The sequence below is a fragment of the Pipistrellus hanaki genome (genome assembly GCF_964339955.1).
Source record: "Pipistrellus hanaki genome assembly, chromosome: 1".
In the NCBI taxonomy this organism is placed as follows: Eukaryota; Metazoa; Chordata; class Mammalia; order Chiroptera; family Vespertilionidae; genus Pipistrellus; species Pipistrellus hanaki.
In genome coordinates, this window is record NC_140503.1 from 77401754 (window position 1) to 77415403 (window position 13650).

The window sequence follows — 13650 nt, forward strand, 5'->3', positions numbered from 1 at the left end:
CCAGGAACACCCAGACACGGAGTGGCTGGGCCCGGAGAAGCCCGGTCCAGAGCAGCCGGGTTGGGAGCAGCCAGGCCCAGAACAGCAGTAGCCACGCACGGAGCATCCAGGCTGGGAGCGGCCAGGCTCGGAGCAGCCGGGTCGGGTGCGGCCAGGCCTGGAGCAGTGGCTGCCAGGCTGGGAGCGGCCAGGCCCAGAGCAACAGCTGCCAGGCTGGGAGCGGCCAGGCCCGGAGCAGCCGGGTCTGGTGCGGCCAGGCCCGGAGCAGCGACTGCCAGGCTGGGAGCGGCCAGGCCCGGAGCAGCCGGGTCTGGTGCGGCCAGGCCAGGAGCAGCAGCTGCCAGGCTGGGAGCGGCCAGGCCCGGAGCAGCCGGGTCTGGTGCGGCCAGGCCAGGAGCAGCGGCTGCCAGGCTGGGAGCGGCCAGGCCCGGAGCAGCAGCTGCCAGGCTGGGAGCGGCCAGGCCCGGAGCAGCCGGGTCTGGTGCGGCCAGGCCCGGAGCAGCGACTGCCAGGCTGGGAGCGGCCAGGCCCGGAGCAGCCGGGTCTGGTGCGGCCAGGCCCGGAGCAGCGACTGCCAGGCTGGGAGCGGCCAGGCCCGGAGCAGCGACTGCCAGGCTGGGAGCGGCCAGGCCCGGAGCAGCCGGGTCTGGTGCGGCCAGGCCCGGAGCAGCAGCTGCCAGGCTGGGAGCGGCCAGGCCCGGAGCAGCCGGGTCTGGTGCGGCCAGGCCAGGAGCAGCGGCTGCCAGGCTGGGAGCGGCCAGGCCCGGAGCAGCAGCTGCCAGGCTGGGAGCGGCCAGGCCCGGAGCAGCCGGGTCTGGTGCGGCCAGGCCCGGAGCAGCAGCTGCCAGGCTGGGAGCGGCCAGGCCCGGAGCAGCCGGGTCTGGTGCGGCCAGGCCAGGAGCAGCGGCTGCCAGGCTGGGAGCGGCCAGGCCCGGAGCAGCAGCTGCCAGGCTGGGAGCGGCCAGGCCCGGAGCGGCCGGGACCGGAGCAACCGGTCCCAGAGCAGCCGGGTTGGGTGCGGCCAGGCCTGTAGCAGCAACAGCCAAGTCCAGAGCAACTAGGTCGGGAGCGGCAGTGACCAGACCCGGAGCAGCTGGTTGTGGAACGAACCAGAGCAACAGAGGCCAGGCCCGGAGCAGCCAGGCCCGAAACAGCTCACTCCTCGCCTGTACCTGCCCACGGCTGCCTCAGACATGGCTGGAAACTTTTGCGGGAACTTGAGGGTCTGCTGGGTCAGGTGATGAAGGCTTAGATCTGGATGTGTTGAGTTGGTGTAGCGCTGGGGTGTTGATCTGTGAGTGCCTTGGGTGGGGCCTGGATGAGGCTGGTTGACCTATTTGAAAGTGTCTTTTGTGTGAAGTGTATCATTGGGCATGTGGAGGTATTATTGATATGAGAAAATGCTAAGTAACAGATTTACTATCTGAAAAGGGATTTACTATCGGGGAAAGGGAGGGAGGAAGAGACTGAACATAAACTGTGCACCTATGGATGAGGACAATGGGGGATGGGGAGGGGGCGGAGGGTGGGGTGGGAACCTGGTGGAGGGGGGAAGAAATGAGGAACCTTTGTAATAATATGAACAATAAAGATTGATTTAAAAAAAAAATAATAAAAAAAAAATAAATAAAAATAAAAAAAAATAAATAAATAAATAAATAAATAAAAAAAAAAAAAAAAGAAAATATTTTCAGTGCAACATAGGAAGTGGGGAGCTCCTACTGTCTAATACATGGAATGTGTTCAATTTAAGAATTATGATGATTCTAAAAGTGTTATACCTTAGAGTTCCTAAAATTGGGGAAGGAATGAATGCTCATAAGCAAGCAAATAGATGTATGATCCAAGAAGTAGATGCTAAATTTTTAGTGGCTAAAATCTCAGTTAAAAATTATTAAAAGCAGTGTATTTTTCCTGCAATAATTGGAATAGATGTTACTTCTTGCCTTGAAAGAGTATGCCGTTTCTTTAGTGGTGCCCCTTCCTTACATCTATCTACACTAATAAAAGAGAAACATGCAAATTACCGTCACTCCACTATGCCCAACAGCCTATGCAAATTAAACTGAAGAGATGGCGGCAGCCCTGCCACCTAGCTGCTCCAGGGGCCAGTGCCTGACGCTGGCTACAGACAGGGAGACCAAGAAGCCACCTGCTCCATGATGCCAGGCTGCAGCCAGCTGGAGAAGTCGCCCACATTGCATCCCAGGGAATATGGAGAAGCTGCCCACCTATGGACCAGGCACCAGCACCTGAGGCTGGCTACAGCCTGGTAGACAGACAAGCTGCCCACCCATGGTCCCAGGCACCAGCACTTACAGCTGCAGCCCAGGCAAAGTCACCTGCCCACCATCCCCTGTGGCTGCAGCCAGCTTGGGCACCTATGGCTGACCAGAGGAAGGGAAGCCCGAATCCCAGTGCCTGTAGTCAGCTGGAGCAGGAAATTCTGGGTTCTGGATGCGGGCTAAGGCAGAGATAGCTAGGGGCAGGCTGGCATGCAGAAGTAGTTAGGAGCAATCAGGCAGGCAGGCAGACAGGCGAGCGGTTAGGAGCCAGCAGTTCTGGATTGTGAGAGGGATGTCTCACTGCCGGTTATCCCCTGAGGGGGTCCCAGATTGGAGAGGGTGCAGGCCTGGTTGAGGGACACTCTCCCTCCTTTCCTTCCCTTCCCCCCTTTCCTCCCCATGCACAAATTTTGCGCACTAGGCCACTAGTAGTCTAGTAATAATTAATGTCGTTTTCTAATACTTTTTAAAATCGAATTTATTTAAACAATACAACAAAATTTAATCAACAATATAGTTGCTGTTGTTTTCTACTACTTGTGCCCACCGCTCAGGAAGCATTTTAATCCCTCTGTTGTAAAATTCTTGTGATTTTGAGGCAAAAAATTCGGTGAATGCATTTTTGAGGCATTCTTCATTATTAAATTTTTTTCCAAGAAGAAAGCTTTGCAAAGAACGAAACAAATGGTAATCGGAAGGGGCAATATCAGGAGAATATGCAGGTTGAGGGAGAACTTCCCATTCCAACTGGCGCAGTTTTTCAGCAGTGATTCTTGCAGTATGCGGTCGTGCGTTATCGTGGTGAAGAATTACGCCCTTCCGATTAATCAGCGCGGGTTCTTTTTCTCTTAAAGCTTGGCTAACCTTTCCAATTGGGCACTATACACTGCACTTGTAATGGTTTGGTTAGATGGTAAAAGTTCATAATGAAGAATTCCTTTAAAATTCCACCAAACACACAACATCACTTTTTTCGCATGCAAGTCAGGTTTTGGCGTGGGCTGCGGAGCCTCATTTTTGTCCAACCATTGAGGCCGCCTTTTCAAATTAACATACAGCACCCATTCTTCATCTCCGGAAACAATTTGCTCTAAAAACGGCAAACGGTTTTGACGAAAGAGGAGTAAACTGCAAATTGTGACTCTTTGATTACGGTTGTTGTCGGTCAACTCATGGGGAACCCATTTTCCAAACTTTTGGACTTTGCCAAGTGCACGCAATTGATTGGAAATTGTTTTTTGTGAACAATTTAAAGTTGTCACAAGCTCTTGTTGGGTAATTTGAGGATTTTGCACCAAAAGAGCTTGAAGAGCTTCTTGATCAAAATTGGACACACGGCCTTGACCACTCTTGTCATCTAATGAAAAATTTCCCTCACGAAATTTCTCAAACCAACGCTGGCATTTTCTGGCGCTAACTGCATCTTGACCAAGAGCACTACAGATGTTTTTTGCAGCCTCACTTGCTTTTCTTCCTAATTGGAACTCGTAAAGCATGCAGTGCCGAATATGCTCTTCATCCGCCATCTTCTTAGCCCTAGTTTTGCAACAAAAACCAAACCAAACACAAACTTTTTCAAGCAAAACTTGTTAATTGCACTTCACACGTTCTGTAGATACCACGTGTTTGAAGGTTATGTCAATACAAGTCAACGCCAAGCAAGATTTTAAACGAATGTTTAAAAATAACATTAATTATTATTAGACCCGATAAAAGCCTAAGCAACCATTAAGACCAGAACAACCGGTCACTATGACTCACACTGACCACCAGGGGGCAGATGCTCAACACAGGAGCTGCCCACTGGTGGTCAGTATGCTTCCACAATGGGAACACTGCTCAGCCAGAAGTCTGGCTCAAGCGCAGCTGCGCAAGGTAGCACTACTGGGCGGTGGTGGTGGTGGTGACATCAGTAGTGGCGGCAGTGGCGGCAGGTGCAGCGGGGCCAGGATGAGCACAGCAGAGCTGAGTCCTGCCCCAGCTCAGGCTCCTCCCCAGCCGCCTGCCGACTCAACACTACTATATCCCCCCAAGGGGCCCTGGATTGTGAGAGGGACCCACAGGCCAGACTGAGGGACCCACCCATGCATGAATCCGTCCACCAGGCCTCTAGTAATTCTATAGTATAAAATGTAAATAAAACTTCAGTACCTACATGATTGTTTCCTACATTTCAAAAGAAACTCTTGGTTCTGCACTGTTCTTTTCTTTACAAATTTGTGTTTTTTTAAATTATTTTTATTGGTTCAAGTGATTAATAATTAATAAATACAATGGCTTTTTTAAAATTTAAACCCCATTTGGAAATACATTTGAATTCACTGTATTTTATCTGAATATTTGGACCCTGAGATAAAATGATATACTTATTTTCTTCAAAATAATATGGATAGTGACAGAAGCAAAAAAGATTTGAAAGGAGCTGATAATTATGGAAGGTGGTTTAAAGGTGCTTGACGTTTATTACATTATTCCTTTACTTGAAAATATTATGTTTAAATTTTTTATTTTTTATTTCTTTTTAAATATATTTTATTGATTTTTCACAGAGAGGAAGGGAGAGAGATAGAAAGCTAGAAATGTCGATGAGAGAGAAACATCGATCAGCTGCCTCTTGCACACCCCCCACCGGGAATGTGCTCGCAACCAAGGTACATGCCCTTGACCGGAATAGAACCCGGGACCTTTCAGTCCGTAGACCGACACTCTATCACTGAGCCAAACCGGTTTTGGCTCTTTAAATTTTTTATAACAAAAGATTTCTTTTAATTTTTAAATGGACTATGAAATTCCTCTCGGGCCACTCTTGGTATTTTAGTATCTTCATTCTAGTCACTGTGAGAAATACTTTCACCATTTATTGCCAAGAATTTTCTTTTTCAACTGTAATTTAACATTATAAGTAAAAATTATTTGGTTTTAATCTTGTTATTTGGCTTTATGCCTCATCCCTGTGAATCTCAGTGTTCTTCAAAAAAATTAATTTCCATAACACCTGAGGAGAGGTTTCAGATATTCTCATTTTCTTGTTACTATTTTAGAAGAAAAGAGACTTAGAACTCATTTGAGGTCACAAAGCAATTTGCTGTAAATGCCAGCCTAGGAAACCAAAACTTCCTGGTTCTGGAAATGTGTCCTAAGCATTGGAGGCTGACTCAAACTGTTACTTTGGCTGAGACTACATTAGATTATAGACGGAGCCGTACTTTTCCATGCCACTGTCCTTCCATCTGAGTCACTGGTAGTTATGTAATTCAAACGAATCACCTCCAAATTTAAATTTAAGACGTGTTTGGCAATAGCTGCAGGCTTCATGGGTCCGTGAATATTCCTAGCCATCAGTCATAGCTTTATGATTTATATCAGTCATCATGAGTAATGACTATCAGTGTCATAGGCCCTGGCTGAATAGTCATTGCTATGCAACCCAGCGAGATAGTAGTTAATGGGATTGATGTTGTCATTGATCTTGTCATTGATCTATGAAAATAGTAAAATTCTTACAATTATTTGTAGAGAAAATAGGGAGAATATTTTCTGTTCTGAATAGTCAAATATTTTCAGTTTACACATTAAGCTTATACCAATATACTATATAACATACATACACATATATATTTCAGAGTTGGTATATATGTTATTATGTTATAATATATATTATGTAACATATATTTTAGGGTTATTTAATTAAAATAGATTTCCCAGGGGAACTAAATGCCAATGTACTGCCCTGAAAAAAATGTTGAGATACAGCATGGATGAAGCCGGAGAGCATTATGCTAAGCAAAATAAGTCTGTCAGAGAAAGATAAATATCACATGATCTCACTAATTTGTGGACTATAATGAACAACATAAACTAAGGAACAAAAACAGATCAGACCATCAAACCTCAGAGGGAAGGTAAAGGTGGGAGGGTGTAAGGGGGAGAGATCAATCAAAGGACTTGTATGCATGCATATAAGCCTAACCAATGGACACAGACACCAGAGTGTGTGTGGAGGGGGCGGGCGGGGAGAAAAGAACACATATGTAATACCTTAATCAATAAAGAAAGGGGGAAATAAGAAAATATTGAGATATAAAATGTGTTTGTATTTCCCAATTTGCCCTTAATTAGTGAACTACAGTATAGAATATTGTCATTTAATGTTTTATTAAAGGCTCAAAAATAGCATGAAATTATTTCATACCTGGCCCTGAAAAGGGGAAGTTAAATGGTAGTTGTTATTTCCAATTAAGTCAGATGATAGTTTTCATTGCTGTGTCACAAATTACCACAAACTTAGAGGTAATGTTTTTAAAACAGCTCTCCCTTGCTAACTTACTGTGCTGTCGGTCAGGAGTCCAGCATAGCGCAGCTAGGTGCTCTGCTCAGAATATCACAGGCTGAAATCAGGGGATCAGCTGAACTAAGTGCTTGTGGGGAGAATCTGGAAAAAAAGCCTAGGTCCACACTCGGTCTTGGAGGAGGCAGGACTCACATTGCTGTGGTCGGCCTGAGCTCCTGTGTCCTTGCTTGCCCTCAGAGGAGACCACTCTTGGGTACCAGAGGCTGCCCACATTCCTTGCCATACAGCCTTCTTCATCCCCAAGTCAAACACAGCAGTTCAAGTCTTTCTCATGCTCTGTATCTTTGACTTCATCTTCTGTGATGACCCAGAGAAAAATCTCTGCTTTTAAAGTGCTCATTTGATAAATCTGAACCACCTGGATTCTCCCCTATCCCAGGGTCAACTGATTTGGGTCCTTAATTGCACCTGCAAAATCCCTTCCCAGAAGTACCTAAATGACTGTTGGATTGAATAAATGGGAATAGGTGTGTGTGTGTGTGTGTGTGTGTGTGTGTGTGTGTGTGTGTACCTAGGGCTGGAACCATAAGGGGGTACTTTAGAATTCTATCAAAAATGGTATTATATAAAATAAAATTGTACTCTATCTTCCACATCCAAGTATTTAAACCAAATTATCCAAATGACCATCTTTAAATATCCTATATACTTGTGTCCGCTGGGACTGCTATAATACCACAGTCTGGGCAGCTGATAAACAATAGATATTTATTCCTCATAGTTCTGGAGGCTGAGAAGTCCAAGATCAACACAAAAGTGAGAGACCACTCCTACAGTGTTTTCACATAATAGAAGGGGCTCTGTAAGGTCTTTTTAATTTTTATTTTATTCTTTTTTTTAATTCAGAAATAGAAAAAAGAAAAAAGAAAATCTTCTCCCTCCTATGCACTTATGCTTGGAGTGGCATACATATGACATCACAACTCATATACCTTTTTTTCCATGTAAATCCTGGGCAATTTTTTAACATCAAAAAGTTGGGCCTAGAGCAGGGCCCACTCCCTATCATATGGGTGGGCTGTGGTAGAAAGAGTTCACATGACATTACTCATCATATTTCATGGGGCCCCTAACCTCCAGGTGACCAAGATCTACTCTGGATCCTTGTGTCTCCAACATTCAAGTGTACACAAGTTACCTGGGCCTCGTTAGAACACAGGGCTGGTTCGCTGGATCGGGGTGGGAGGTGGGGTCTGATCTTCCACATTTCTACCAAAGCCCAGTGCTGGATCCTAGACCTTTACCTGAAGGGCAGGGCTGGGAGCCATGGCCCTCGCCCCTGGTGGCAGGTTAGGATCACCTGGAGATTTTAAGAGTCATCGTTGGGCTCCACACCCTCCCAAAAAGGGCTCTGCTCTCACAGTCTGGGTTGGGGTCTAGGCATTGGCATATTTTAGGGAGCTCCCCGGATGATCCTAATATTCAGCTAGGACGTACCACACTGGGACAGCAGACTTGTCAAGCAAACAAAATTTTCATATTCTCTTTTTTGCAAAAATGTGAAACATGTGGGGATTCAGTGAGGATGTGTGGAGAGCACCAAGAACAGTGTGTGTCTGGCACACAGAAGCTCAAGGAACGTTGGCCATTTAATACCAAGCGTTGTATTACAAACAGTCAAGAACTGTACAACACAGACAGCGGGCCTAAATGTAAATGAGGGACTTAAGGTAGCAACACGCATTGATGTTTCAATATTGGTTCATCCATTGAAACAAATGGACCACATAGCCCTCCCCTCCGCCCAACCCCATTTCCCCTATTATTAGCATTTTAATAATAAATGCTCCTGGGATCTGAACCCAAGCTTGGAAATCAATTTTGGTACTGTTATGAATCATAATGTAAATATCTGTTTTCCGACGGACTTAGGCGACCCTGCTAGCGGTTCTCAACCTGTCGGTCATGACAGGTTGAGAACTGCTGCTGTAGAGCCTAAGACCATCAGAAAACACAGATATTTGCATTAAGATTCATAACAGTAGCAAAATTACAGTTATGAAGTAGCAACAAAAATAATTTTTTGGTTGGGGATCACCACTACATGAGAAACTGTATTAAAGGGTCACGGCATTAGAAAGGTTGAGAACCACTGTTATGGATCCTCTAGGCAGCCCAGTGTGTGCCTCACAAAAGCCAATGGGTAGGTTAGAGTCCATCTATTTTAATGAGGGGTTGGGTTTTATGAGCACAATAACCACCTTTGTCCAGTAGCATGAAAAAGTGGTTTTAAAGTTAAAATGATAACCTGGGCCCTAGTCAGTTTGGCTCAGTGGATAGAACATTAGCCTGTGTGGATTGAAGGGTCCAGTGTTTGAATCCAGTCAAGGCCATCTGCCCCATTGCAGGCTCAATCCCCAGTGGGGGTGTACAGGAGGCAACCAATCAATGATTCTCTCTCAGTATTGATGTTTCTATCTCTCTGTGTGTCTCTCTTCCTCTCTGAAATCAATAAAAATATATTTTAAAAATTTGCTCTGACCTGTTTTGCTCAGTGGATAGAGCATCAGCCTGAAGGGTCCCTGGTTTGATTCCAGTGAAGGGCATGTACCTTGGTTGCAGGCACATCCCCAGTAGGAGGTGTGCAGGAGGCAGCTGGTCGATGTTTCTCTCTCATCGATGTTTCTAACTCTCTATCCCTCTCCCTTCCTCTCTGTAAAAAAATCAATAAAATATGTTTAAAAATAAAATAAAATTCTTTTTAAAAAAATTAAACAAGGCTCTCTGCATCTCCTGTTAGTCAGACAGCCTCTGCTCCTGCACAGTGCCAGCAGCCACAACCCTAAGACACGATGGTGAATGTCAGAGTTGGCTGCACTGGGTGCCTGATCACTAAGGCTGCTTTTAACTCTGTCAAAGCAGATATTGTCGCCATCGATGACCCCTTCATTGACCTCAACTACATGTTCTAGTTTGATTCTACTCATGGCAAGTTCAAAGGCACAGTCAAGGCTGAGAATGGGGAATTGTCATCAATGGAGAGTCCATCTCCATCTTCCAGGAGCTAGAAACCACCAACATCAAATGGGGTGATGCTGGTGCTGAGTATGTTGTGGAGTCCACCAGTGCCTTCACTGCCACGAAGAAGGCTGGGGCTCACTTGAAGGGCAGAGCCAAGAGGGTCATCATCTGTCCCTTCTTCGGATGTCCCCATGTTTGTGATGGGTGTGAGCCATGACAAGTGTGACAACTCCCTCAAGATTGTCAGCAATGCCTCCTGTACCACCAGCTGCTTGGTCCTCTTGTCCAAGGTCATCCATGACAATTTTAGAATCATGGAGAGAGAGACTCATGACCATAGTCCATGTCATTACTGCCACCCAGAAGACTGTGGATGGCCCCTCCGGGAAGCTGAGGTGTGATGGCCGAGGGCCTTTCCAGAACATCATCCCTGCTTCTACTGGTGCTGCCAAGGCTATGGGCAAGGTCATCCCTGAGCTGAATGGGAAGCTCACTGGCATATCCTTCTGTGTCCTCATCCCCAATGTGTCGGTTGTGGATTTGACCTGCAGCCGGGAGAAAGCTGCCAAATACAATGACATCAAGAAGGTAGTGAAGCAGGCATCAGAGGGCCCCCACAAGGGCATCCTGGGCTATACTGAGGACCAGGTTGTCTCCGACGACTTTAACAGAGACACCCACTCCTCCACCTTTGATGTTGGGGCTGACATTGCCCTCAATGACCACTTGAAGCTCATTTCCTGGTCTGACAATGAATATGGCTACAGCAACAGGGTGGTGGACCATATGATCCACATGGCCTCCAAGAAGTAAGAGCCCCCTGGATCACCAGCCCCAGCTAAAGGAAGAGAGACCCTCAGCTGCTGAAGAGTCCTTACCCCAGATTGATCCCCCAACACACTGAGAATATCCTGACCACCTTTCCATCCCAGACCCCCTAAAGAAGGGGAGGGGCATAGGGAAACCTACTTTGTCATGCGCCATCAATAAAGTTCACTGTTCCCAGCCAAAAATTAATTAATTAATTAATTAATAAAAATATATCCTGAGGTGGCTCTCAGATTCTGCTAATTTATGACACCTCACTGGAAAGTTACAGAGGTGCTTTTTCTCCAAAGTATAGGATCTTTTTTCATATAAAGGCACTAGTCCTATTCATGAGGACTTCGCCTTCATAATTTAATTTCCAAAGACACCCCCCCCCACCTCTAAATACCAACACTCTGGGTGCTAGGAATTAACATATGAAATGGAAGTACACAAATATTTAGTCTATAGCACTTTGTTAACACGTCTTACAAGTCTTAGGCATCAGGACTTTGATTTGTTTTGCTTTTATTTATTCTGCTTGTTTCTTAAATTATTTATTTTCAGTTCATCATAGATAAGTTTTCACCTTTGTAATATAGACCCAAATGTAGCAATGCATTCTTATGCCTGTGTACTGATACATCTAGGTTAAAGCACACCTATTTGCTAATGATCCTCTAATTAATTGTGCAGATTGTCAGTGTGCTTGCTTATGACAAATGATGATGAATATAGATTCAGAACATACTAAATCTGATTTGACTACCATACTACTGCATTGAGTACTATCTTATATAATAAAGCCCAGTGACCAAATGGCGGAACAACCAGAACAACCAGTCGACCAGTTGCTATGATGTGCACTGACCACCAGGGAGCAGACACTCAAAGCAGTAGCTGCCCCTGGTGGTCAGTGCCACTCAGCTAACTGGGTTGAGTGGCTGCTCCCACAATGGGAGCAGCCACTCAAAGGGCAGGTCCACAGCGGCTCAGTTGATTGGATGAGTGGTGCTCCCACTGAGGACCAATCCCCACAGGCCATGCCCCCCTCTAGTCTATAAATAAAGGCAATAGTAATGTTACACCAGGTCTGTACCATATGAACACTTTGTTTTTTGTAAGGATATATAGTTTATTTCTGAAATGGAATAAAAGCCAGGCATCATATGATTGCTCTATAAGGCAAATCACTGTATCATTCTTCAATAATTCTGGTTAAGCTTTGATTATTTGTTTTCTGAAAAAATATCAGGTAAGCTCAAGAACTATCATGATTCAAAGATCCTTAGAATCATCAAAGTGGCTTGAAAAGTAATCATATTTTAGAACCATCATTTTTATTGCATTCATATTGATTATTGGCAGATAAAATCTTACATTTACTACTATCTGAGATAAAATAGTATATTGTCATAAAAATTATTGTTCTTAAGAAATTATGTCGTTTCCAGAAAGCATCTTTTAACTAGGTCCAAAGAAACTAAGTTATAAAAACTAAAAAAAATAAAAAACATAATATTACTATTTCATAACACTGTGAATATTAGCATTTGGTCATGAACAGTGGTAGGCAGAATTCATTGGGAAACTAGGGTAGATAAAAGTAAACTGTGTGGCCAAAACTGGTTTGGCTCAGTGGTAGAGTGTCGGTCTGCGGACTGAAAGGTCCCAGGTTCGATTCCGGTCAAGGGCATGTACATTGGTTGCGGGCACATCCCCAGTAGGGGGTATGCAAGAGGCAGCTGGTTGATGTTTTTCTCTCATCGACGTTTCTAGCTCTCTATCCCTCTCCCTTTCTCTCTGAGGAAAATCAATAAAATATATATTTTTTTAAAAAGTAAACTGTGTGATATTCAGACAAGAAATGAAAATCAAATACAATGTTGATTGGTTAAAATGAGTTTGAAATTCAGGGTCTCAAGCTAAGATAGAGAGAATATCTGAGATGCCAAATCAATGAATCAGAATCTGTGTCCAAAGATAAAGACTGGGAAAATATCTCATTAGAAACAAAGTCTACATACTACTAAGACTTCAGAATCAAGACATCTTGATTAGATATAAAAATAAATTATAAAAACATAAATCAGATTATTATTAAACCCTTTAACATCTTTCCATTATATTTAGTATTCTAAATCTAAATTTCTTACTGTATCCATCAGGCTTTGGTTAGAAGAACAGGAATCACTCTATGAATTCCTTCTGAAAGGATTTAATTTAGTAATTAGGGAATTGTATAACATTGTAAGAGCTTAAGTAGCAAGTGTCCAGGGAGCTGCCATCATAGGATGGGGCTGACCCCAAAGCATGGTACACTGATGTGCAAAGAATCTTTGTTCATTGCTATAAGTGTAATACACTTGAGTTTTTAATACTGATCTTGCACCCTGAGAACTTGCTAAACATTTTAATTAGTTCTAGTAATTATTTTGGGATTTTCTTTATGCAGCATTATATCATCCTATCTAATAAAAGAGTAATGTGCAAATTGACTGTACCTCCACTACACGCACAAGCCATGCTCACCAGCCAATCAGGAGAAAGTATGCAAATTAATTCAACCAAGATGGCTGCAGCCATGGAGAGAGCAGGAGGCCTGGGTTTCTCCGGTAATGGAAAAAACGAAGCTTTCCACATACCCTGGCAGGCCTAGGCTTCCACTCAAGGCTACAAAGTTTCAATTATAGAAGATAAATAAATCCCAGATACCAGGGACTCTCCTTGGGTCCCCAGGGGGCATGGCCGGCCTGCAAACCACCACAGGCCCTTTGCCCAGGCCACCCCATGCCCCAAGGGAATCCCCACCTAATCTGGGACACCCTTCAGGGCAAACCAACTGGCCCCCACCCATGTACCATGCCTCTATCCTATCTAATAAAAGAGTAATATGCAAATAGACAAAATGGAGGAACAACCAAACAACCAGTCACTATGATGTGCGCTGACCACCAGATGCGGGGGGGGCGGGGGGGGAGGGGGGGGTGTGCACGGAACCTGGTGAGCATTGGCAGCAAGCAGCAGAGTGTGGAACATAGTGGGCATCAGCCACGGTGGAATGGTGGAGCGGTAAGTGGGAGGCACTAGAGCAAGGCAGGGCACTGGTTGCTGACATCTGGCCAAGCCCCTGATGGTTACTGAAAATTCTTTGCTCCCATGTGCCATAGTCCTTCTGCCTTCTGCTCACACCTGCTGCCAACACCAGCCCCACTCACACCCACTACCAGTGCCAGAGCCACTTCT

General features: G+C 45.0%; 1 pseudogene across 1 annotated transcript; it reads left to right on the forward strand.

Moving 5' to 3' along the window:
• Positions 1-9428: 9428 nt before the first annotated feature.
• LOC311620591 (glyceraldehyde-3-phosphate dehydrogenase-like) lies at positions 9429-10410 on the forward strand (annotated as a pseudogene). Its single transcript has one exon. The product of its transcript is annotated as a glyceraldehyde-3-phosphate dehydrogenase-like (transcript).
• The last annotated feature ends 3240 nt before the right edge of the window (positions 10411-13650 follow it).